This window comes from Hesperophylax consimilis, chromosome 7, assembly GCF_061612785.1.
Source record: "Hesperophylax consimilis isolate HC1 chromosome 7, BYU_Hcon_1.0, whole genome shotgun sequence".
Taxonomy (NCBI): domain Eukaryota; kingdom Metazoa; phylum Arthropoda; class Insecta; order Trichoptera; family Limnephilidae; genus Hesperophylax; species Hesperophylax consimilis.
Genome location: NC_142842.1, coordinates 6953316 through 6976789, shown reverse-complemented (window position 1 = coordinate 6976789; position 23474 = coordinate 6953316). Strand labels below are relative to the sequence as shown.

General features: G+C 34.8%; 1 protein-coding gene, 2 non-coding genes and 1 pseudogene across 5 annotated transcripts in view; 1 reads left to right on the top strand and 3 right to left on the bottom strand.

Moving 5' to 3' along the window:
* Positions 1 to 23474, bottom strand: part of LOC149422246 (uncharacterized) — a 202839-nt gene that overhangs the window by 85536 nt on the left and 93829 nt on the right. The window lies entirely within an intron of this gene.
* Positions 1346 to 2798, top strand: LOC149422249 (uncharacterized; annotated as a pseudogene).
* Positions 16561 to 16679, bottom strand: LOC149422248 (5S ribosomal RNA). Its single transcript, XR_016302471.1, has one exon. It is a non-coding gene; the product is annotated as a 5S ribosomal RNA (ribosomal RNA).
* LOC149422247 (5S ribosomal RNA) lies at positions 17002 to 17120 on the bottom strand. Its single transcript, XR_016302473.1, has one exon. It is a non-coding gene; the product is annotated as a 5S ribosomal RNA (ribosomal RNA).

Here is a 23474-nt window from a genome sequence, read left to right as displayed (position 1 = left end):
ACTTACTTTATGATTCATTCAACTCGTTGTCATAAAACTAGTTCAGAAAACAAATAAAAGGTGTAATAAACAAAGTAATAGTTTTATTGGATATGATTTGAGATTTGCTCATTTATTTTTGGGGTATTATGCCGTGTTGCGCAGCTCCTTCTTTAGCAAACGTTTCGGAAAGCATTACAGTGTCCATCATTAGTGCAGATTTGTGACGATGGCAACCTCCACGCATAATAATATAAGGAAACAAAGTTGTCAACATAATTTATTTTCGAGTCACGTGCTTGCTTGTTACCTTCAATCTTCCATTTCCAGTCAATGTGCTAATCATTCATGTGAGTTAATTCTAGATGCCTCGGTCTTTGTCGGAACATTTCCTTTGCATTTGAAAGAGTTCAATTGACAATGAGCGATTAGTAATTAGTCGGAAAAATGGATGGAGCACGACAACGTGGCGGGAGAAATTTTCTATAAATTGATAGCATCGCTAAACTAAAGTAGAAAGTAGTTAGAAGGGAGAAATTCTCACGGAGAAGTTACTGTAGTATAGGTACTGCGCAAAGGTTTACATGCATGCCTGTGTTGCCTAGGCTGCATATGCACACAACTGTATGCAGGCCATGGGTGAGCCGACCCAGTTATTTTCTATGGAGTAGCGAGTTTTTGCGTGCCCCTTTGTAAAACCCGGCCCTATATGGCGGGAAGCGGGACGGGATTGAGGGCATCGCAGAAGAAAACAAAACGAGAGTGTCTTTCATTATAACGTCGGAAAATTCCCAGGCGAATTCAAGAAAAACTTCAAGCAGAATAACAATGAAGTTAGCATCTAACAAAGCTGCGCTCGTGGCATATGAATCAAAACGATTTTGTATACGGATGTTTTCGAAGGTGGCAAGGTTTTGGGCAAGGCTAATCAGTAACTGTATGTGACATTCGATATTTCTGCATGAAAGATAAGTAAATAAAAAAAATGAAGCAATTAAAGATAGGGTGAGTGATACAGCTATTGGCCCTGCTACAGTAATGGGCCTTTTCAAATTTGAAAGCATATAATAAGACTTACGGCGTCTCTATCACACAGTATCCTTCATAAACATGTAGTGTTATCCTCGTCTTTCACTCACAAGTTCAATATTTTACTACCATGCGGCCCTAGTGTAGTTAATGGCGTCTTCTCGAAGTGTCTGCTAATTTTGCTGTCCTTTCTTAACATTTTGTTAAGGTATTTTGTTTGTGTTATTTAGATATAATAGTCAGAGAATGTGTTTTTTTGTGATTCCTTCTGATTTTATGTGTAAATGCTTTATTGTTAGTGTCGTTGATGCCGTTTTTATTCATTTTTAGGTTAAAATTGGCGGTTTTATGTGGGTGTCTAATAACTGTCACTTCAAAACATACAATCTATAGTTATTAGCCCCCCCGGCCAATTACTATGATTTTTGGGAAAAAATGAATTTGGTTTATTTTCACAATGGACGAATAATGCGAAAAAACGGCTTCGCTGTGTAAATTTGAAGTAAATCAGACAACAAATAACAGCAATTGGCCGGGGGGCCAATTACTGGGTTAAAGACCTGCCAATTACTATATCATTTTTTTCCTCAATTTTAGTTGTTCGCCCATCATGGCAAAAATACCAAAGTATTCGGTCGAACAACTAGATAAGGCCACTGAAGAAATAAGGAGTGGAGTAACACTGCGGGCTGCTTCGAAAAAGTATGGAATACCTAGAGCTACTTTACAATTTAGATTAATAAATCCCACTACCAAATCCCAATTTGGACCAAAACCGATACTTTCTAAAATGGAAGAGCGAGACCTCGAATATTGGCTATGCGATCTATCTGGAAAAGTTTTCCCCGAAAAAAGGATGACGTATTGAACAGTGTTCAATCTTTTCTCAATGAGAACCCTCGTCCAAATCCCTTCATCAATAATAGACCAGGAAAAGGTTGGATGAAAGCCTTTTTAAGGCGTCATCCAAATATAGTGGCCAGAGCAAGTGAGGCAGTTTCCGGATCTAGTTCTTGCGTATCTGAAAAAGACATAAGAAAGTGGTTCTCACAGACTATATTTACGAAAAGGGACTTAATCTTGTTTTAAAGGACGCCTCGCGAATTTTTAATGCAGATGAGTCAGGTTTTCAGACATGTCCATCCAGTGGTCGGGTATTTGCAAACAAGGGAGACAAAAACATTTATGCAATCGATAAGGGAAATGCAAAAGAAAGCCCAACTGTAATGTTTACATTTTCTGCTGACGGAAAAACAAACCTCCCTATGATAATCTACCCATACAAACGGATACCTGAAAGAATCGGTATCACAGTTCCTAAAGAATGGGGCGTCGGTCGCAGTGATTCAGGCTGGATGACTACAGAAGTATTTTACGATTATATTAAACATGTTTTCCACCCTTACTTAGTACTCAACAAAATTAAACTGCCAGTCATATTATTTGTTGATGGTCACAAATCTCATCTATCATATGAAGTAAATTTACTGTGCAATCAATTACAGATAGAAATTATTGCACTATATCCTAATGCAACGCGGATTCTTCAACCAGCTGACGTCTCTGTTTTTGGACCTGTAAAGCAAATGTGGAGAAAAGCAGTTCGAGAGTGGAATGTGGAAAATCCCGACGAAATTGTTTCCAAATCTAATTTTGCAAGCATATTAAAAACTGTTGTTGATAATATAAAATGGTTGGTTAATGGTTTCAGGACATGCGGATTGCATCCTTTTAATCCAGACGCCATAGATTACACTAAATTTCTTGCCAATGGATCTCCGCAAATATAAGATAGTGGTTCAAATACGCAACTAAAAACTATGGGGTACGACATGTTTTGCAAAATTGTTGGGTCAGATAATTTACATAAATTTCAAACTTTTAGGGAAGTTGTAGGCCCGGAAAATAACACAAAAGAAGTTCATGTATTGTTTTAAATGTGGAATTTTTTTAACTATAATAATCTTAATGAAACTGGCACAGAAAACGAAAATAATAATATGGATTCCATTACGCTTTGTAACCAAGAATCTGTATCAAATCCTAATACAGGGGAAGATAGTGAAGAGCATCGAAATGTTGATCAAATTCCTAATGTTTCTGGTGATATAAAAGAATTAAAAGAATACCTATTCCGCCCCAAGGAACCTGCAAGAAAGGGAAAGAGGGATACTGAAAAGAGTTCATATGCTGTTTCGTCAAGGCAGTACCAAGAATGTTTGGAAAATAAAGCAAGGCAAAAAAAGCTTAAAGATGACGAAAAAAATAGCAGAAGGGAAAAGAGGCAAGAACTAAAAGACTCCAAGAAAAGAAAAGTACTGGAAGAGAAAGGAAAGAAAAACAGTAAGAAAATTAAAAATAATCCAATCACTCTATCTTCAACAACCAATAATGAGAAGTCCGATCCAGCATCGGCTCAAACTTCAAAGTCTCATCCTGCAAATGACGGTGATTTCATTATTGATGAAAAAGAATGTCATATGTGTAAGAGACGTATTAAAACAGATTCTTACCTAAAGTGCGAAGATTGCAAAGAACACTTCCATGGCACTTGTGTACCCAAAAAACACGTTCACCATGTCCCTGATAAAGAAGACGGCGACATGTTCTTATGTCATATGTGTTTCATGGTAGCTGGTGATCAGTCCGACACAATGTCAGAAGACACAATGTGCTCCGACATGATGGGCACAGAAGATATTCTAAAATTACTAAACTAAATCTAGCAGCACGTTATCATTCGCCTTTTTCCCTCTTTTGTTCATGTAGTACGGTCTTGTACCTTTTGATTTTGTATTTTTATCATTAAACTTACTTTTTATCATTAAAGTAGATAATAAGTTCATTAATTCAGGGATTAAAAGCACAATCTCTTTTAACATATTGGGGGGCCAATTACTACAGAAGGTCAGGGCCATTAACTGCGCCAAAGGGGCCAATAGCTGTATTCTGTCCCTTTTTTCATTTCGTAAATATTATAAAAATATATGTCAATGTACAAGGAAAACTAATTATCAATACACGTTAAGAAATAAATTACCTACCTATAGGTGTAAATGATTTAAAAAAATGTTAGTTATTGAGACAAAAAAACGATGTTGAAGTTGAAAATTTTCTTAAACGGCCAATAGCTGTATCATTCACCCTACTATCCATTAATTGTATCACTCAGTAGAACTAATTTAGCCCAACGAAAAAGGCCAAGTTGCCCGAGGGTTGAAGATAATACAGGGTTTTCCAATAAGAGGTGTTATTTTGAATAGCCCGCTATTTCGGTAGATGTTACTTTTGAAGCTGTCATTTTTTGACATTTGACAAGTAGAAACTACGCCATTAATAAAAATGGAACAATAAACGCTTCAACAACGCATTGAAATTATTAAAATTCACTTAAGTGAATCAAATGCAAATCATCTTGAGTGATGAGGCCCATTTCCACCTCGGTGGCTTCGTCAACAAGCAAAATTGTCGCATCTGGGGCTCGGAAAACCCAAGAGTTATTGTTGAAAAGCCTCTCTATCCTCAACGTGTGACGTCATTGGACCTTACTTTTTCGAAAATGAGGCTGGAGCAACAGTTACGGTGAATGGATTGCGCTATCGAGAGATGATTAATGATTTTTTATGGCCGGAATTGGATGGTATTGATCTGGACAACGTTTACTTTCAACAAGACGGCGCTACGTGCCACACAAGCAACGAAACCATTGATCTTTTACGATTGAATATCAAAATAACACCTCTTATTGGAAAACCCTATATTTTAGTAGTATACTTAAAATAAATCATATTCTGCTCTATCATAGATGGAGCTAATTAAATTATTTTAGGAAAACACAATTATGCTTCAAAATATTAAGAATAATTATTTGTTTGCGCCTGTACATATGCAATATGAATAAATAGTTTTGTCCATATAAACATATGAATACAATGTTGTATCGGTGATTCAATCCAATGTCGTATTTTAATGCCTTTCTTGAAATAATTGAGTTACAAACAAATAATTTATCATAATATTCATTCATAACATCATACATTAACAATAATTAAATTAGCGCCATCTCTAAAAAAGCAGACTATGAATTCTTTTAAGTATAACCTTAATGGAAATAATCCAGACGTCTATTTCAAAACATTCAAGACAAAACAAGTCTAAAATAAGGGACAAAGATTTTATCGTATCTTTTAACCCTCATCGTTTTGTAATAATTTAAATTGACGTCAACGTGTACACGAACTATTATCGAAACTTATGAATATTTTTCTCTTAGTCATTCCCCTCACTACCGAGAACCCCTTCAATGAAATCGCCGGAAATCTGTAAGTATGCAAAAGCAATTTCGCTGTAGATAATATAATACATGATGATGATTGATATAAGTAAACGGGTTGGATAAATAGGAATGAATAACATCCTCGGGAAGTAATACTTAAATCAAAATGGTTACTACAACTGATACATTATATAACCGTTATTTCGAGAGCTTAGGATCACAGAGGCCTAACTACAAAAACTGGTGTTTTAAAGTTAAGATCATATTTATTAGTGACACGAAGTTCTATCTCGTACATACAGCCGTTAGCATTCCAATAATTATTGCGTTTATCTCAGAGCTATATTTTTGTAGATAGGCCCTTGCGATCATAAACCCCCGATTTGGGTTGCAGAAAACGACCGTTCTTGATTATAGGGAGAAAGCTTTTTCGAGGAGGAGTAATCTAGAAAATCGCAAGCACGACAAGGAACGGTATTATTACGCTTTGTACTGGAAAATTGCGACTACAATAATAAGTTAATATACAAACCTAAAAGCAAAAACTCGTTGGTAATTATCGCGAAAAATTGCCAATTATAGTACCATGGTTTTGGAGAAAGAAATAAAAATATTATAAAAAATCTCTGTTTTCAGTGGGAATTTTTTTGATGTGGACGGTACCCCTGTGGGTAGGACACTCGACCAGCAATTGGTATTTTAAATATTCACAGCGAAAAACTGACTCCTCCATTAACTGTAACTCCATTTTCAACAAAAGATTTATTAAGACAAATTATCAGCATGATATATATCTAGCATGATATACATCTAGTATAGATTACAATTATGGTTTTACAGAAATAAAACTAGTTAAAAATACGACATTTATTTTAATAAATACAACCCCCAAGGATGTCCACATTGTCCACAGCCGCTTTCCGGGTTTTCTGCAAAACCCAGTGCGGATTAGCCGTGAATAATAAATTCTGCTGTCACCACTTCGGCATTATTTAGCACAAGAAAGAGCACCTGCTTATACGAGTGTATAGGCCTGTTTACAATTCTATATTTCACTTCCTTATTACTATGAATGTATAACTTATTAGTTATTAGTTAACTAGGTAGCAACAATTAATTTAGCATAATAACAGGTGACACAAAAACCCTCACTAACTAATTGCAGTAATTTGTTTGTAAATAAAAAACATTGGTTTGGCATAATCATTCCATATTAAGGTCTGTCAACGTGTATTCTGCCTCTGTTTATTTCACAAATGTCAAAGTCGTAACTATTTATTAATATTATGTGTCATACAGTCTACTAGTGTAAACAAAAAACCATTCTAATATTTTAAAGCATAACTATCATAAGTGTTTTCCTAAAATAATTAAATTAGCGCCATCTACGAACGAACAGTTTATAAATAATATTAAATTGTACCTACCTTAAGAGGAAGCTACAAGCCAAAAATGTGTATATTCCTGGTATTCCTTATATTGTAGGTAATAGGCATTAAAATCGCTTGACAAACGGAGTCTAGAAACGTTCGATTTTAAGCACAAAACTGTTTTTTATTTATTTTGTAAATAATTTTATAAGAAAGCGAAAAAGTTAATCAAGTGAAACTGTCACAGATAATTTTAGCTATAACACTGTATTTTTTAAAAGTTGTTTCCTGTATGCGTTCATACATATCTATTGAAAAAAAAATTTTAGTAGTTTACAGTTATATTTTTTATTTAGTATTTTTTTATTTATTTGTATTCTACTCAAGCGAAACGATAGAAAAACCTTCAATTTATCTAAAGCATATTTTGGTATTCATAATGTACACCAATTCGTTATAAAGATTAATCAAAATAGTGATTTGGCATTAAGCTTCGCCTTAACCAAATCCTTTATTTATGCATGTTCTCCATAAAACGTTTACGCACCAAAGTTTTACGTACAATATCACAAATTAAGTATAAAGTTCACGGAGCCGGTTTTAATATTTTGTGGCATACGTCAAAACATAGATATTAAAATAACTGAACTGTCTGCATTATTACACATGTAATGAACTAAATAAGAAAACCAACTTCCCGGAGCCAGTGGGAATATGGCAATTAATTAGGTGGACAAAGGAAGATGAAATTTAAGGAGTACCCGGAAATATAGATTTGGTCACTAAACACAGTTTTACCCGTTTAGCAGGGCGATACTAAGAGGATAAACTCTTAAACGAGGTTAACACATTTAGCCCAGTCAATGAAGGGAAAAAAAGACCCAATGTCGGAACTAATTCCCCGGAAGCTGAATTTTTCACAGATGTTAGAAGAACTTTAAACATGTATTTTTACAAAAGTCCCCGACTTTCCCCCTTGTGCTTCCTTCCCCACCCCCCCTTGAATATATTTTTCAAAGCCTTTCGGAATACGGTAATATCTCCTTAATGGTTTTATAAAATCAGATTATTTATTTTTTGTTTAGTTTCTTATTAGTTACTCTAAAAAATTGTATTCTTTCATTTTTGCAAGAAAAGCTATACAATCTCTACAATTTATTAGTAAAGGAAAAATATCAGTTTTTAAAATAGTATTTCAGAATATATTGGCACATAACTTTTTTCTGAGCCTGTTAACGAAAAAAAATAAATCAACAAAACTTGTAGACAATATTTCTAGCTATAAAATAATGTATATAATAATGGGTTTTAATTTATAATAAGGCACGTAGGCTGTTAATAAGGAGCACGGCGCGCGGCGGCTCGAACGCGCAGCGGTTCGCGGCGTAGCGAGAAATTACAAAAACCTTAGGAAAGTAATGATTAATTCATGTGTTTGCTTTTTTTATAACAAATTCATCTAACTTTGAAGAGTTTTATTGTTATTTACCAGTTTTAGTTCGGAGGGGAGGGGGGGAATATAAATATTTTCCTCTGCCCAATGAAGCGCTTTCATTATCCACCAACCGCCGTGCCCCGGTCTTGCTAAACAGTCGTATTATGTTTTATGATTGTTTGTAACTTATTATTTTAATAGAGGTATGTGGGAAATTTATGGGAATCAGTTTACGCGTCCTCAACAGTAACCCAGATGCTCCAGGGACATGAATATTCTCGGGCAAACAGAGCCTACACTTTAACAGCAGCGTCTCTTGTCCACGTAATCAGAGAGGAATACCGAGATATTGATGGGAAATTAAGACAAATAGAAAATATGTATCAAGATTTTACGTGTTACGTAGAAAAAAGATATGGAGGAGGTTAATAATGATGACAATCTAAAAGAGACGATTTCATATACTGAAGCAAGTGAAGACAGGATTAAGGAATCATCGAGTAGGACTGCCAAGTTGTGGCTTTACCTTCTACATTGTATCGACCTCATGCTTAGATTTATATTTGCAGAGAAGTCCGAGAATCGGAAAATGCACCTAAATACTATTGTTGATATGCTTCCATTTTTCCACCCGGCAGGACATTTACCATACGCAAAATCAGCACATATGTACGTTCAAAGTATGTTGCAACTCGAATCAAGAATAACTAAAGAAGAATATAAACTATTCACTGAAAATGGGAACTTTACATTAAGAAGAAGCGACAGATATTGGTCCGGTACGTGGACGGACATGATCATCGAGCAGTGTCTCATGCGACCAATGAAGTCAGTAGGAGGTTTGACACTTGGGCGCGGAATCACTGACAGCGCTTTGTCAAAGTGGAAACTTGGAACCACTTACTGCGTGAAAGTGCAAGAGAGCATTGAAGAATTCATCGGTATAGAATTTCATTCTACTAAACAGCATGTTGACCTGCGCGAATCGCGAAAGAAAAGGGATTAGCTAGATATAGGAAAATATATATAATGGCTAAGACAGCACAGCCCGTTCATCAAGCTTTTGGGGGAGCTGGTGTCTTTATCTTCAGGGTTTATTTCGGATAATAGTGTCAATTGTGATAACGCTTATGAGGTGGGCCTGGCAGCTATGCAAAAAATGAAAGGATGTAATTTTAAGATATACGACTGAAAAGGAAAGACATGGTGACTACCCAGCAAGATTCAAATCCGCAACTGTTAGGACGAGACAAGGTGCAGTAAACCCCCAGCAGCTATTTAACAGAATACTGTGCATTAGTGATAGTCCTAGCAAGCTTTAGACCTACTTAGGAAATGAATTGGCTTCAAGACCCCTTCTATTTTTGATGAAGTCTCCCTTCGTAAAGGAACAAAATCATGTATGGCGAAAGTATTTATCGAAAGTATTCATGACGAAGTTGATTTGGAAAATGCTGCAATAGTCATCGATGGGGGATACCTCCTACACTCTGTTGTTTGGCAAACTACTTACGGAGACATCATTAAATCATGTTCACGTTTCGTCCATACTAAATTTGGCAAGCATTCTATTGTCGTTTTCGATGGATACTCTGAAGAACCAACTGTAAAATATGAAGATCAAAGACGAAGGTCGTCTAACAACTCATCGTGCGATATTGAATTAAACTGCACTGCACGTTGTTTGACTAAGAAGGAAGCTTTCTTATCTAATAAGAAAAACAACAAAAAATAATGAATGAAGCACTGTGTCATGAATTTAGTGAATCTGGTTTTAAACAGTCACGGCCGCAGGTGATGCCGATATTGACATTGTACTAACCGGCATCGAGCAACTCAACATCTTCTCAAAAGTGATTGTTGTTGCCACGGATGGTGATCTTTTGGTATTACTTGTAAGTCTTGCTCCTGAAGGAAAATCTATTTTTTTCTGTAAAGATGTTGGTGGAAAGCTCCCTTCAAGAACTTTCTACATCATAGAGAAACCTATAATGTTACATAAAGATATTCGAAAACACATGCTATTTACCCATGCCATTACGGGCTGTGATACGACCCTATCTTTATATGGGTTAGGAAAGATAAAAGTTGTTGACATGATGAAAAACAATCCCGAAGCAAAACACGCAGCTGAGGCATTTCTGGAAAAAGATGCAACTGAAGAGAACTTGTTGCAAAATGGAGAAAAAATCGCTCTCGCCATGTATGGTCTTGGTAGCTACTCTAATTGAAACGAAGCTCGATACTATAAGTTTACCAGACTAACGACAAAATCAGCTTTTAAAACTAAATTTGACTTGGCAAAACTACCACCGACTTCAGAATCGTGTCATCAACATTTGTTGAGAGTTTATTTGCAAGTACAGTTTTGGTTAGGAAACAAACTAAACCCTATAAACTGGGGATGGAGGTATTAAAATGTAAATGAAAATGGTGGAAAGAAGAAATTTTTGAAATAATTTTTCTCCTGATGACCTTCTTTCTATGGTGTACTGTTCCTGCAAGTCTGGATGTGGAAGTTACTGTGGCTGCAGAAAATCTGGATTTACCTGCTCTGCCATGTGCTACAACCGTAACGGATTATCATGTCTGAACACACCCCAGTATGACGAATAAATGGTAGACTCTCTTGACTAGAAAATTATTTAAATATTTGCCTAATTTTGTCATAGATAATATTGATAAGTATATAATATAATTTACAAACCGTTTTTTAATTATAATATTTTTTAGGTATATTTTAAGAAGCTTGTTTGAAAGTAAACCATTTTAGATCTATGCACTATTTTAAGTGATTTGTTGTTTCGGTATTTTATTGTTGATAGGTGCACATAATAAAACAAGTGAGAATCTCCACAAAAGATTGTTCAGAACTTCGCCATAACATAAGGTCTGCAATATTTTAATGTTGTGAAAGGGTAGTCCTACGCTGTTGTAGGTATTTTTGGCTTATTTAAATAATAAGTTACAAACAATCAACATAATATGACCGTTTAACCAGACCGGGGCACGGCGGTTGGCTGATAATGAAAGCGCTTCATTGGGCAGGGGAAAATATTTATATTCCCCCCCTCCCCTCCGAACTCAAACTGGTAACTAACAATAAAACTCTTTAACGTTATATGAATTTGTTATAAAAAAAAACAAACACATGAACTAATCATTACTTTCCTAAGGTTTTTGTAATTTCTCGCTGCGCCGCGAACCGCTGCGCGTTCGAGCCGCCGCGCGCCGTGCTCCTTATTAACAGCCTACATGCCTTATTATAAATTAAAACCCATAATTATATACATTATTTTATAGGTAGAAATATTGTCTACAAGTTTTGTTGATTTATTTTTTTTCGTTAACAGGCTCAGAAAAAAGTTATGTGCAAATATATTCTGAAATACTATTTTAAAAACTGATATTTTTCCTTTACTAATAAATTGTAGAGATTGTATAGCTTTTCTTGCAAAAATGAAAGAATACAATTTTTTAGAATAACTAATAAGAAACTAAACAAAAAATAAATAATCTGATTTTATAAACCCATTAAGGAGATATTAGCGTATTCCGAACGGCTTTGAAAAATATATTCAAGGGGGGGTGGGGAAGGAAGCACAAGGGGGAAAGTCGGGGACTTTTGTAAAAATACATGTTTAAAAGTCTTCTAACATCTGTGAAAAATTCAGCTTCCGGGGAATTAGTTCCGACACAAAACCTTCATTGACTGGGCTAATTATAGGTATTTTTAAATTCTGTATTTTAATAACTTTTTATGTGCCCTTGCTGGGTACCTCCGAAACAATGAGCTTACCCGCTCTAACAAGGACCTACCTTGTATCAAAGTACATTACACAAATGTGAATATCCGAGTACCAAATGAATCATGACATCGAATCACACCAAGCAAAGATATCACGAAATAATTTGTAAATTATTTTGACACTGAGAGCTCCTTTGTCTTTCTATTAAACATGTCGTTTCTGAGACTGGGGGAGTGGTTACAGCGGAGCTTTCGGCGAATTTTTGTAGTGCCACCTTATTATTGGCCTATCACGGTCCACAGATTGTATTCAGTTCCACATTGTATGCTAACAGCAAACCGGATAAAATGTTAAATCACTGAAAAGTAAGGTTAATTGTTCCTTACTTCTGTTAAAATTGATAAAACATTTTCAAATACTGAACTTCTTTGTCGAACAGATTATCAAAAATCATCAGCCTGTCTGGGGTCTAAGCGACATCAGTTTTCCTGGGATTACTTGTTTGGTGTGTTTAATGTACCTACACGAGTTTAAGTAGGGAGGTCAACCTTGGCTGGTGTCGCAATAAGCACCCAAGATATTGCAATATTCTTCAGTCCAAAATCACAGTACGCGAAGAGGCGGTTTTAAAAAAAAAACTAGAAAATAACTGTTCGAATAATATAGGTAAATCATTTAAAAGGGATGCTTAATAATTCATAATCTGATCTTGCACAGATGGCGCTAATTTTTTTTTTTTAGGAAAAATACTTTTTTCAAGTTATATTTTAACTTTTTCTTTTTAACTTATTTTGAAGGTTATACCCATCAACGTAATATATCATTTAAGAAGAAGATAATACTAATAAATCTAAACGAAACTTGAAACAGTACAAGAAAAATAAAAAAGATAACGGACACAGCTAGGAATCGAACCCAGGATCTCGTCTTACGAGGCGTCTTGACCATTGGGACCATAGATATATGAATATTAGTAGACCTGCCCTAAGTGATTAAAAGCGTATTATTCCCCACTCCCCATACCGGTTCCATTGGAGCCGGCTGGGCTCGCGTATGGCTTCCCGCGAATCTTGAGAATGTGACGTCATCATTCTTGTTCGAACTAGCGTCGAGCTATGGTCGAGGCATTTTATGAAATAACACGGCAAAATAGTGGCTTGTGATATGAAAACTTGTAAAAATAGATGTGAAAAAGAGAATAAACCCAATTGTCGTATTACATTCCATATGTAAGCATCATTTTAAGCTTATTCACATCGTATAATATGAATCAGTTGTAGAAACATATACTATCACATCGAGATACATCCGGTCGAATGTAGCGATTCTCGAGTGTGCGCATCGTTGTTACTGGGAAGTAAATTATGAACACTTATAAAAGTGTCTTAACTAAATACGTAAACAAAATATTCGACTCTGAAAATAGAAGAAATTTTTTTTGCCGAATTTGGACTTCGCAAATTTGTTCATAACGTGGCGAGTAATTTGAGCTCCCATGTAAAAATGTCTATTAATTCAAAAGCAGATTTTACTTTTAAGAACTAAATGGTGATATTAAAATGCGAGATGCCTATATACTGTCAGATTGATTTATTGACGAATCACAGTCAGCTTTACCCCCTTCGTTCTTCAACAGCTGATTTTACCCCTCACCTTTAATTTCTAGTCTATATATTCTTATGTGATTGGGACCCATTTATTACGTCATATTTGTCGATCTCATATTTCAAATTCAGAATGAACAATATAATTTTGCAACTAATTTTTCCCATATTTTTGGCATCTACCTTTTTAAATGGAAACAATGTTTCTAATGAAATTGGTTTGAAACCTAGATAGTGTCTCGGATAAACATATCCAATTTTTATTTATATGGGATACCTTGACATTTATTTTTCTGTGTACTATTTCATGTTCCGTTTGGATTTATTAGTATTATCTTATTCTTCAATGAATTATTATTTGTTTGCCCCCGTCCGCGCAACAAAGGGAAAAAAATGTTTTATATATTTTTTTATTTATTTTTTTATAATATAATATTGATTACATTTTATGATTTTGACTGTCCAACTAGGAAAGATTCCCGATTGAGGACAGTCAAATTTACAAGTTTCAAGTTATCCTAGACGAATACAGGATTTAAGACTACCTAAAATAAGTATGTTAAAACGAAGATACATAAAAAGTCACATAAAAAGATACATAAAGATACATAGAGACGTTCGTGATTTCAAATTACATTTTATAATATCATTTCGGAATCAGTCCTGCCTAGATCCAACAACCATTTTGTCACTCTTGGACCGAAGAATGACAATTCACACAGTTTCAGCTAAGAGGGGATTTTATTAATATTATATATTTTAGGACCGAGATATGAGAATATTTTTTGATAAGCCACTCTGTTGCTCGTTGGAACGGAAAGGTCATTCCTTCCCTTACTTCTGGTTTGGTGTTTGTGTTCGGCTGTTTTCATTTTGTTTTTATTTTTATGAACATGGATTACAATTTTTTTGCACTGTCGGACATCTAGTACATTAAATTCCTTGAAGAGAGCGTCACTCGAATATCTGAAAGGTTTCTTCATAATAACACGTAAAATAGATTTCTGTGCCTTCAATAACGGGTTTAATGTTGTTCTTCCTGCACCTCCCTTTGTGAGTATACATTTAATGTAGGGTAAATGGTTGTATATCAGCTGTGTGAACTATCCCGCAGCCAAGTGGGGGAGTAGGTAGTACCCAAAATTACTATCCTCCTTATTTTAGCTTAAATACTTGACATATCATTTTAGTATTTTACATTTCTGCGCAAATACATAAGTTACCATTAATAATTGACTGAATAATTGGAATTTCTATAGTTTAAAAGCCAGAAAAATGCATGGGGTCGTTGGAAGACCCACTTGGTTACAAACGTTTTGTTTGGCATCTTGGCCTGTCAAAAGTTAAATTAAAAACACGTTTTAAAGGGGTCATATGTTTGTTTGTTATTTTTGTACTTATTTCGGTATTCATACTAATCCTGCTGAAATGTAACTGTAACTAACACCATCTGAACTTCACTGCGCAAACATTCGGGTCTAGAGTTATTTTTACAAAAAGTAGCTTCATTTTAAACTTTTTTTAAAACAGGCATAGAGCGTACAGCTCTGCTACGGAGTTTTTATTTGTTGTTTATTTTTTATTATCAATATAAACTTGTTTTACAGGTGTTTTTCGATATCTGTCTCACTAGGATATACCTGTGTCGAGACAGACGTATTGGATACATAAATGAGTATTTAAATACTATTTGATACATGCATAACTATAACTAAAATATAAATTATTAAGTTGTATACATTTTAAACCGCGAATAAATAATAGAAAGTGTCGGTTATCCTACAGGGATACCAATATTATAAATCTATGTAGAAAAGTTAAGATAAAATAGTGAATGAAATAATAAATGGAAGTTAATTTAAGCAGTATAACCTAAGATAACATATATAACAATATTTCAATACATTAGTTGACAGAGGTCAAGCAGCATCTAGTTGGAGTACATACTTATAAAGTAAAGTTCATCTATTTCGTGATTAAATCACGAAACGATTCACCTCGAATCTACCTTCTGAGAAGGTGCCTTCAGTCACAGATTTTACCTTTACTCAGATAATAATCAGAAATCATCGAATTAACATCTCAATACTAGTTATGTTCACAGAGTAGGTACCTAGTCTGTATCGGCCCAGTTCGTGATATCATTTAGTTATGCAATTTCGGTTCAGTAAATCAATTATTCTTAAGTGGTTTCGGAACATTTTCGTAATTTGGGAGATTGCTGATAACGAGTTGGTTATACTACTTGTTTACAAACTTAAATTAACAAAATTAAAGTGTTTTGGAAACGAGAATAAAAAGAACAATTTTTGGAAAAAAACAAACAGTTGTAATATTTTATGATATATGGTAAAAAAAATTGTAACTTTTCAACCAATAAAAGGTTTTCACTGATTTGAACTTCTGTTAATTTATAAATGTGAGTTCATAAAAGTTTTTGCTATGTACATAAATGCCATAATGTTAAATAATTAATCACCGCTCATTGTAATATTTGTGTGTATACATGTTTGTCTATTCTTAATTTGTTATATACGTTTATCCTGATGAAGAAACCATCGGTTTTGAAACACGTCGATCGTTTTTGATTAAATAACGGTGCATACAAAGTTGTTTATATATTTAAATTAAATAAAACTAAATTTATTATTCGGTTCCGTTGAAGTAAAATCATACAACAGATTTTTTTTTCCTTATTGAAGAATTGAAAAACTATTTTTGAAGTGAAACTTCTTTACGCGCGTCATGCAATTTCGAGGAGTAAAACCAACTCATGACCGAAACGAAAATGCGGGACCGATTAAAGTTCATTTGATGTAGTAAAAGTTTTGAAGTAAAATATAAATGCTTCTTAGCTCATCTCGACAACTGGCGTTGGTGGTGTAATGGTCAGCATAGTTGCTTTCGAAGCAGTTGATCCGAGTTCGATTCTCGGCCATGGAATATTATTTTTTTGTTTTTAAGGAATTTTTTTTTTTTAATGGTTGACCATAATATCAATCCACTAAGTAATATTTTAGGCCTGTAGCATAATTGAAAAGTTAAAGAATGATATAAAATTTTTTATGATGTTAACGATAAAAAAATGAAAAAAAACATAAAATTAAAATAAAAAATGGGCCAACGGCACGCGGTGTTCCCAAGCGGTCACCCATCCAAGTACTGACCGCGCCCAATGTTGCTTAACTTCGGTGATCGGACGAGAACCGGTGTGTTCAAAATGGTATGGTCGTTGGCAAAAGTTAAACAATATTAATTTCTATTCTACCTGCCAATAAATATATGAAAATTAGTATAAAAAAGCCCTAATAATATTGAAAAAATTAGCAAGGTGTGTGCGAGGTTGATAAAAATAATCATTACATACGCGCTTGAAAAAGATCGTAATTACATTAATAAGTTTGTAGGAATTTTTTTTTTCAATGGTTGACCATAATATCAATCCACTAAGTAATATTTTAGGCCTGTAGCATACTTGAAAAGTTAAAGAATTTTATGATATTATTAATTATAGTAATGATAAAAAAATAAAAAAAACATGAAATTAAAATAAAAAATAGGCCAACGGCACGCGGTGTTCCCAAGCGGTCACCCATCCAAGTACTGACCGCGCCCAATGTTGCTTAACTTCGGTGATCGGACGAGAACCGGTGTGTTCAACATGGTATGGTCGTTGGCAAACGCTAAACAATATTAATTTCTACTCTACCTGCCAATAAATATATGAAAATTAGTATAAAAAAGCCCTAATAATACTGAAAACATTAGCAAGGTGTAAATATTATATACCTAGTTTAACTCACTCTCCTAACTCATCTTCGCTGTCTACAGGCAGAGCGCACGACTGTGGTCGTGAAGAACCGAGGTTCGATCCCCGCTTTAACTAATTTTTTTTTTCTTTTTTTATAACTTTTAATTTTTTTTATCACATGCTACTTATAAATATGTCAATAGACAGAAAAAAAGAGAGAATGAAATGAAAAGAGAGAGAGAGAAGAATACTAGAAGTTTCACTTCTGTCTTGCGTAGGCTTGACACACCCATTTTTTTTAAACAACATGGCGTCATGTCTTATTTTTGGATATTTTAACCCTCCATACATCATGTTGGAAAAGACATTCGTGAAATTCCAGACGGGAAAAGGTGTGTAAAATTTCAAGACGCCAAAGTTCACCGTTTGATAGGTTATGCTGCTCTCCAAACAAGCAGATTTCCTGCTACGTATTTTATGATTTAGCAAAAGAAAAAAGACGCCGTAAAAATCTATTTCAATATCAAAATGACACATTATCTGTTAGACTAGATGGTATACCTACGTATTCACCAGTAGAGAATAACCTTAACAATATTGAGTGATAGTTTTTTACACTAATTATTATGCTAAAAAGTTCACTGTAATAAGATATCTACATACGTTCTTGTCTTGGCGCTATAATTATTTAGTATTCATAAATCACAAAACAAATTATTATTAACTAACTACCAGGAAAAGATAATATTAAATTTGAGTACGCGCAACGATCATTAGTATTACATTTGTCATTTTGTCCTCAAATTTTAAATAATTATGCAGTTAAAACATGCGATAGAATTAGGCCTTAGACTCATTGCGCTATATTATGGGCGTGGCATATACGTATTTAATGTTAGGGTGACACAATACGCTATAATCTTCCTCGGATCAATTAGAAAACTGTTGTCGAATATCATTTATTTTTATGGGATCTGTCACTTTGACAGATGACAGCCGCGTAATAATGGCGCTCCGTAAATTGTTGACTCCTTCTCCGCCGTAAGTAGGAGAGGGGGTCGCATACTTTTCAAATGTGGTCTGGCTAGCAGATCACAGCGTAGATATCATCGCGACGCCCACACTTATAGCATATCATCTCTTTGGGTGTGACAGGTCTGTATGGGATTATATGGCGAGCAAAATTGTAAGACGTAAAATGGAATAGAAAATACTAGGTTGAGAAATAAAAATAACCATAACAAAATGTTTCAATAAATAAGTGTGGAAAAGAAGAAAAAATCACAGTTTAAATTTCATCCACAATGTATAATAATTATTGTATAACAAAAATCATAACAAACTAGTTAGGACGGGTTGTTTCGGAAAATTTGAACAATTCATCAAATTTCAACGTTCATTTTCGGGTTCTGTGAAAGACTTATTCAAGTTCTGTTTTTATATCATTGTAGGCTAGTTGCTTGAGAAAACTGAAATAAAAACAGAACTTGAAAAAGTCTTTCACAGAATTTGAAAATGAACGTTGAAATTTGATGAATTGTTCAGATTCTCCGAAACAACCCGTCCTTAGAGTAACCAATTCATACAGAATTATGAATATCTCAGAACAGATATTGTCTAGTTATAGTGAGACGGGTATCCCACATGATTTGTAAATAACCATTTATGACCGGGTTACCGGCAATATAAGTGTAAAATCCAGTTTTAAATACGCGACCAGAAAGACCGAAAACGCGTGTTTTAGTTACATATTATCATGGTTCATTATTCAGATTTTCGAGGAATGTGTTTTATCGTTAGCGTAAACATTTTTTCTGTGGCGAGTATGAAAAAGAAAATGCTTTTTTAAAACTGTTTATTGAACATTAAAAGAAACAATAACCAGTAACACGTGTAGAATAAAGACGAGGTAGGTAAGGTACGCACTCTATTTTCCGCTTAAAAATAAACATTGAAGGAAAATATTTACAGTCAGGAAGCGGTTGTGGATAAATATCCCGGAAATCTGAGGTTGAATGTAAAACTCTCGCAGCAAATTTTAAAAATGTTTAGATTAGTAATTATTATTATTAAACTAGCTGACGTGTACCCGGCGTTACTGGGAGTTATCCTTAGGAGATAGCATAGACATATGAATATTAGTAGACCTGCCCTAAGTGATTAAAAGCGTATTATCCCCACTCCCCATACCGGTTCCATTGGAGCCGGCTGTGCTCGCGTATGGCCTCAAGTGAAATTTGAAAACGTGACGTCATCATTCTTGTGCGAACTATGGTCGAGGCATCATCGGTTCATTTTACGAAATAACACGGCAAAATGTTGACTTGTACTATGAAAACTTGTAAAAATAGATGTGAAAAAGAGAATAAACCCAATTGTCGTATTACATTCCATATATAAGCATTATTTTACTTTATTTTAAGCATATTCACATCGTATAATATGAATCAGTTGTTACTATCACATCGAGAAACGTCTGGACGCGAAACACAAAGCTGGTTGGTTGCTGGGAAGTAAATTATGAACATTTATAAAAGTGTCTTAACTAAATACTTAAACGAAATATTCGACTCTGAAAATAGAACCGAATTTTTTGCCGAATTTGGACTTCGCAAATTTGTTCATAACGTGGCGAGTAATTTGCGCTCCCATGTAAAAATGTCTATTCATTCAAAAGCAGATTTTACTTTTAAGAAGTAAATGGTGATATTATAATGCGAGATGCCTATTTACTGTCAGATTGATTTATTGACGAATCACAGTCAGCTTCACTCCCTTCGTTCTTCAACAGTTGATTTTACCCCTCGCCATTATCTTCTCGTCTATTAATTCCTATGTCTGTGGGAGATAGACATATACTATAATGGACATTTCTGTAGGCCTTTTTAAGATATACAATTCCGTAGTACATTATGTTGGTGTATCTCTAAAGGTTTAGCCAGCGCTAGCAATGTAAGCGCCCAAAAACAAAATATATTTTTTAAGATTCGATCAAAACATCGACTTTTCTCTAATTTATAAAAATATAATATGCGCGTATTATGTATATAAACCTTCCGGAAGAAATTCTCTAAATGATAGTGAAAACTCTACCAAAATCCGTTGCGTAGTTTAGACGAACTAAGCGCAAAAACAGACGTGTGGATAGCGACTTTGTTTAATATAATATATATCGTAAAAGACTTATTTCAATACTATTAATAAATGGAAGTTATATTTTTGTAAACCAGTCTAATCGCTGTATTTTTTAATTTATGTTCTTATTATTTTTAATTTTGTTTCTTGCATATATTATTTTTTAATGTAATTTTATTATTCTTATTTCTTTCTTATGTTTCAAAACTGTCATTAAAATTGTACCACCCACATGTAAAAGCCCTCTGGGCGTTAAATAAATAAATAAACATCTTTTTGTCTCGCGAAAAGTTTTGTTTTTGTTTATTATCTCAATGAAAGGAAACTACCATATTCTTCAAAAGTAAAATTCTAGTCGAATATTGAGTAATGTCGGCTGTTGCGGAATATTGAAAAGTTCTTATAATTAATATTTAACATTAAAAAAATACAACTCTTCAAAAAGTTCAGAAATGTTATTGCTAGTTTTGAGTTTACAAATGAGAATGACTGTTTATACTTAATAATATTCGACATAATATAGTACAATTTCTCAGCACTGTTGATATATTTAGATTATTAATAAATTGTCAATTACATTAGGTAAGTTTTTAGATTTTCACGGCCAAAAGCATTATTGTTGTTTGTTTTTGGGGTGTTATGCCGTGTTGCGCTAACTCCTTCTTTAGCCGACGTTTCGGACAGCGTTGCAGTGTCCATCATCAGGGCAGATCCGGTAGATCCGAAGATGCGTCGGCTAAAGAAGGAGTTAGCGCAACACGGCATAACACCCCAAAAACAAACAACAAAAATGTCAATTACATTAATTAAAAAATAGAATATAGGATGAGCCTAACACACCTAACCAGAAGCGTGACCAACAATTAAATAATAGTAATGATTTAACAACGGGATGACGATGAATTAATCAAAAATAATATAATGCCTTCTAAAACTCTCTCACCCGAGATACATTAAGTGGAATACATTAAGCCGTTTTTTTCATACAAAACTTAAATTTTGATTTGAGGCCATAATAATTAATTTTTTTATCAAAAAGTATAGCAAATTTCCAATACGAATATATCCAAATTTATTTGTTTTTGTTTTATCTTATGATAAATGGGCCATTAAAGAATTTAATTTTGCACTATTTTTGAGGCAACATTGGCATTTTTTTATGAGTTAATTATAATAAACAAATCTTTCACTTTCCACTAAATCAATATAATGAAAATAAAAAAAACAAGTATTTTTTAGGTCGAAATTTTAATTTACATACGACATATTTGTGTTCATACTTTGATCGGCCATTTTTAATTTAAATTTACGTCCATAAAAATGATATTTTTAAAATCATTTTCATTCTTCTTTTATATTTTGTAATACCGTAGACCAATTAGTTCTAAATACACTATTTAGTGCATTAACTCACAAATAATTGCCCAAGTTTATGTCTCTTATTTTATAATTTAAAACACAAATGAATAAAGTAGCACATATGTGTACTAGATATTTGCTTTACATTTTAATAGCAAAAATATTAGCCAATATGAGACATTTGGACACGGTCCAATTAGGGGATCACACGCGACCGAGATAAACCACGCCAAGCCAGGCCAGTTTGATCTATTATGTGGACAACTCGAATTTGTGAACTAACTATATACGATGGTTGCCTACAAAATAGTATATTTTTTCACAAATATACAACAAAGGTACGGATAAATTAAAAGTTGTAAAAAATAATATCGGTAGATAAAAATTAAATAGGCATATATTTTTCTATACAACAAAATCATATCCGCATGAAGAGGCCGTACGTTCAGACTCGAGGTGTAATTTCATACTGATAACTGAACGGATTTAGAATCGGGGGTCGCACGAACACGGCGGAGCTTGCGAGCCATTGCCGCGGGGATTTGATACACATAGCCGAGCCACGTGTCAGTGGATTTTGGTTCGGAGATCGCACATACACGGCGGAGCTGGCGAGCCATTGCCGCAAGGATTTGATACACATAGCCGAGCCACTTGTCAGTGGATTTTGGTTTGGGGATCGCACACACACGGCGGAGCTGGCGAGCCATGGCCGCTAGGATTTGATACACACAGCCGAGTCACTTGTCGGTGGATTTTGGTTCGGGGATCGCACACACACGGCGGAGCTGGCGAGCCATTGCCGCTAGGATTTGATACACATAGCCGAGCCACTTGTCAGTGGATTTTGGTTTGGGGATCGCACACACACGGCGGAGCTGGCGAGCCATTGCCGCAAGGATTTGATACACATAGCCGAGCCACGTGTCAGTGGATTTTGGTTTGGGGATCGCACACACACGGCGGAGCTGGCGAGCCATTGCCGCGGGGATTTGATACACACAGCCGAGCCACGTGTCAGTGGATTTTGGTTCGGGGATCGCACATACACGGCGGAGCTTTCGAGCCATTGCCGCAAGGATTTGATACATACAGCCGAGTCACGGGTCGGTGGATTTTGGTTCGGGGATCGCACACACACGGCGGAGCTGGCGAGCCATTGCCGCAAGGATTTGATACATACAGCCGAGTCACGGGTCGGTGGATTTTGGTTCGAGAATCGCACACACATAGCGGAGCTGGCGAGCCATTCCGATCTATCTGAGTTTTTGCACATACAATGAGTTTGTGCTCCGCTCAGGGACAATTGGCTCGTTGGCGTTGACTCCGTCGTCTGTGTCCAGTTTTAAACTACGCATGTTTAGAATGGAGACATATTACACTATACGCATCATGGCTTGCCCTATTTCAGCATATCTCTCGCCATACAATACCAATGGGAATGTATGATGAGCGATATGCTGAAATAAGCCAAGCCACGAGAATATAACGCGCATATGGCGTTGTCTGTCACAGGTATTATATTTGAGTAGGACTGACTACATGCAAGAACAGAATGCATACAGTGACTTGGTTAATGAAATTATTCATAATTTATTAACAATCGTAATATTAAAATGCCTAAAAAATAATATTATTATGTAATATACATAATATAATATTATGTTTACCAGGACGGACGTAAACTAAATAATAAGCATCGTCTGTATCCAAAGTTATTGCGCAAAGCAGCCTTTCTAGAATTATTCAAAAGCATTGAATCATTTTGCACAGGAGATGCAAGCATA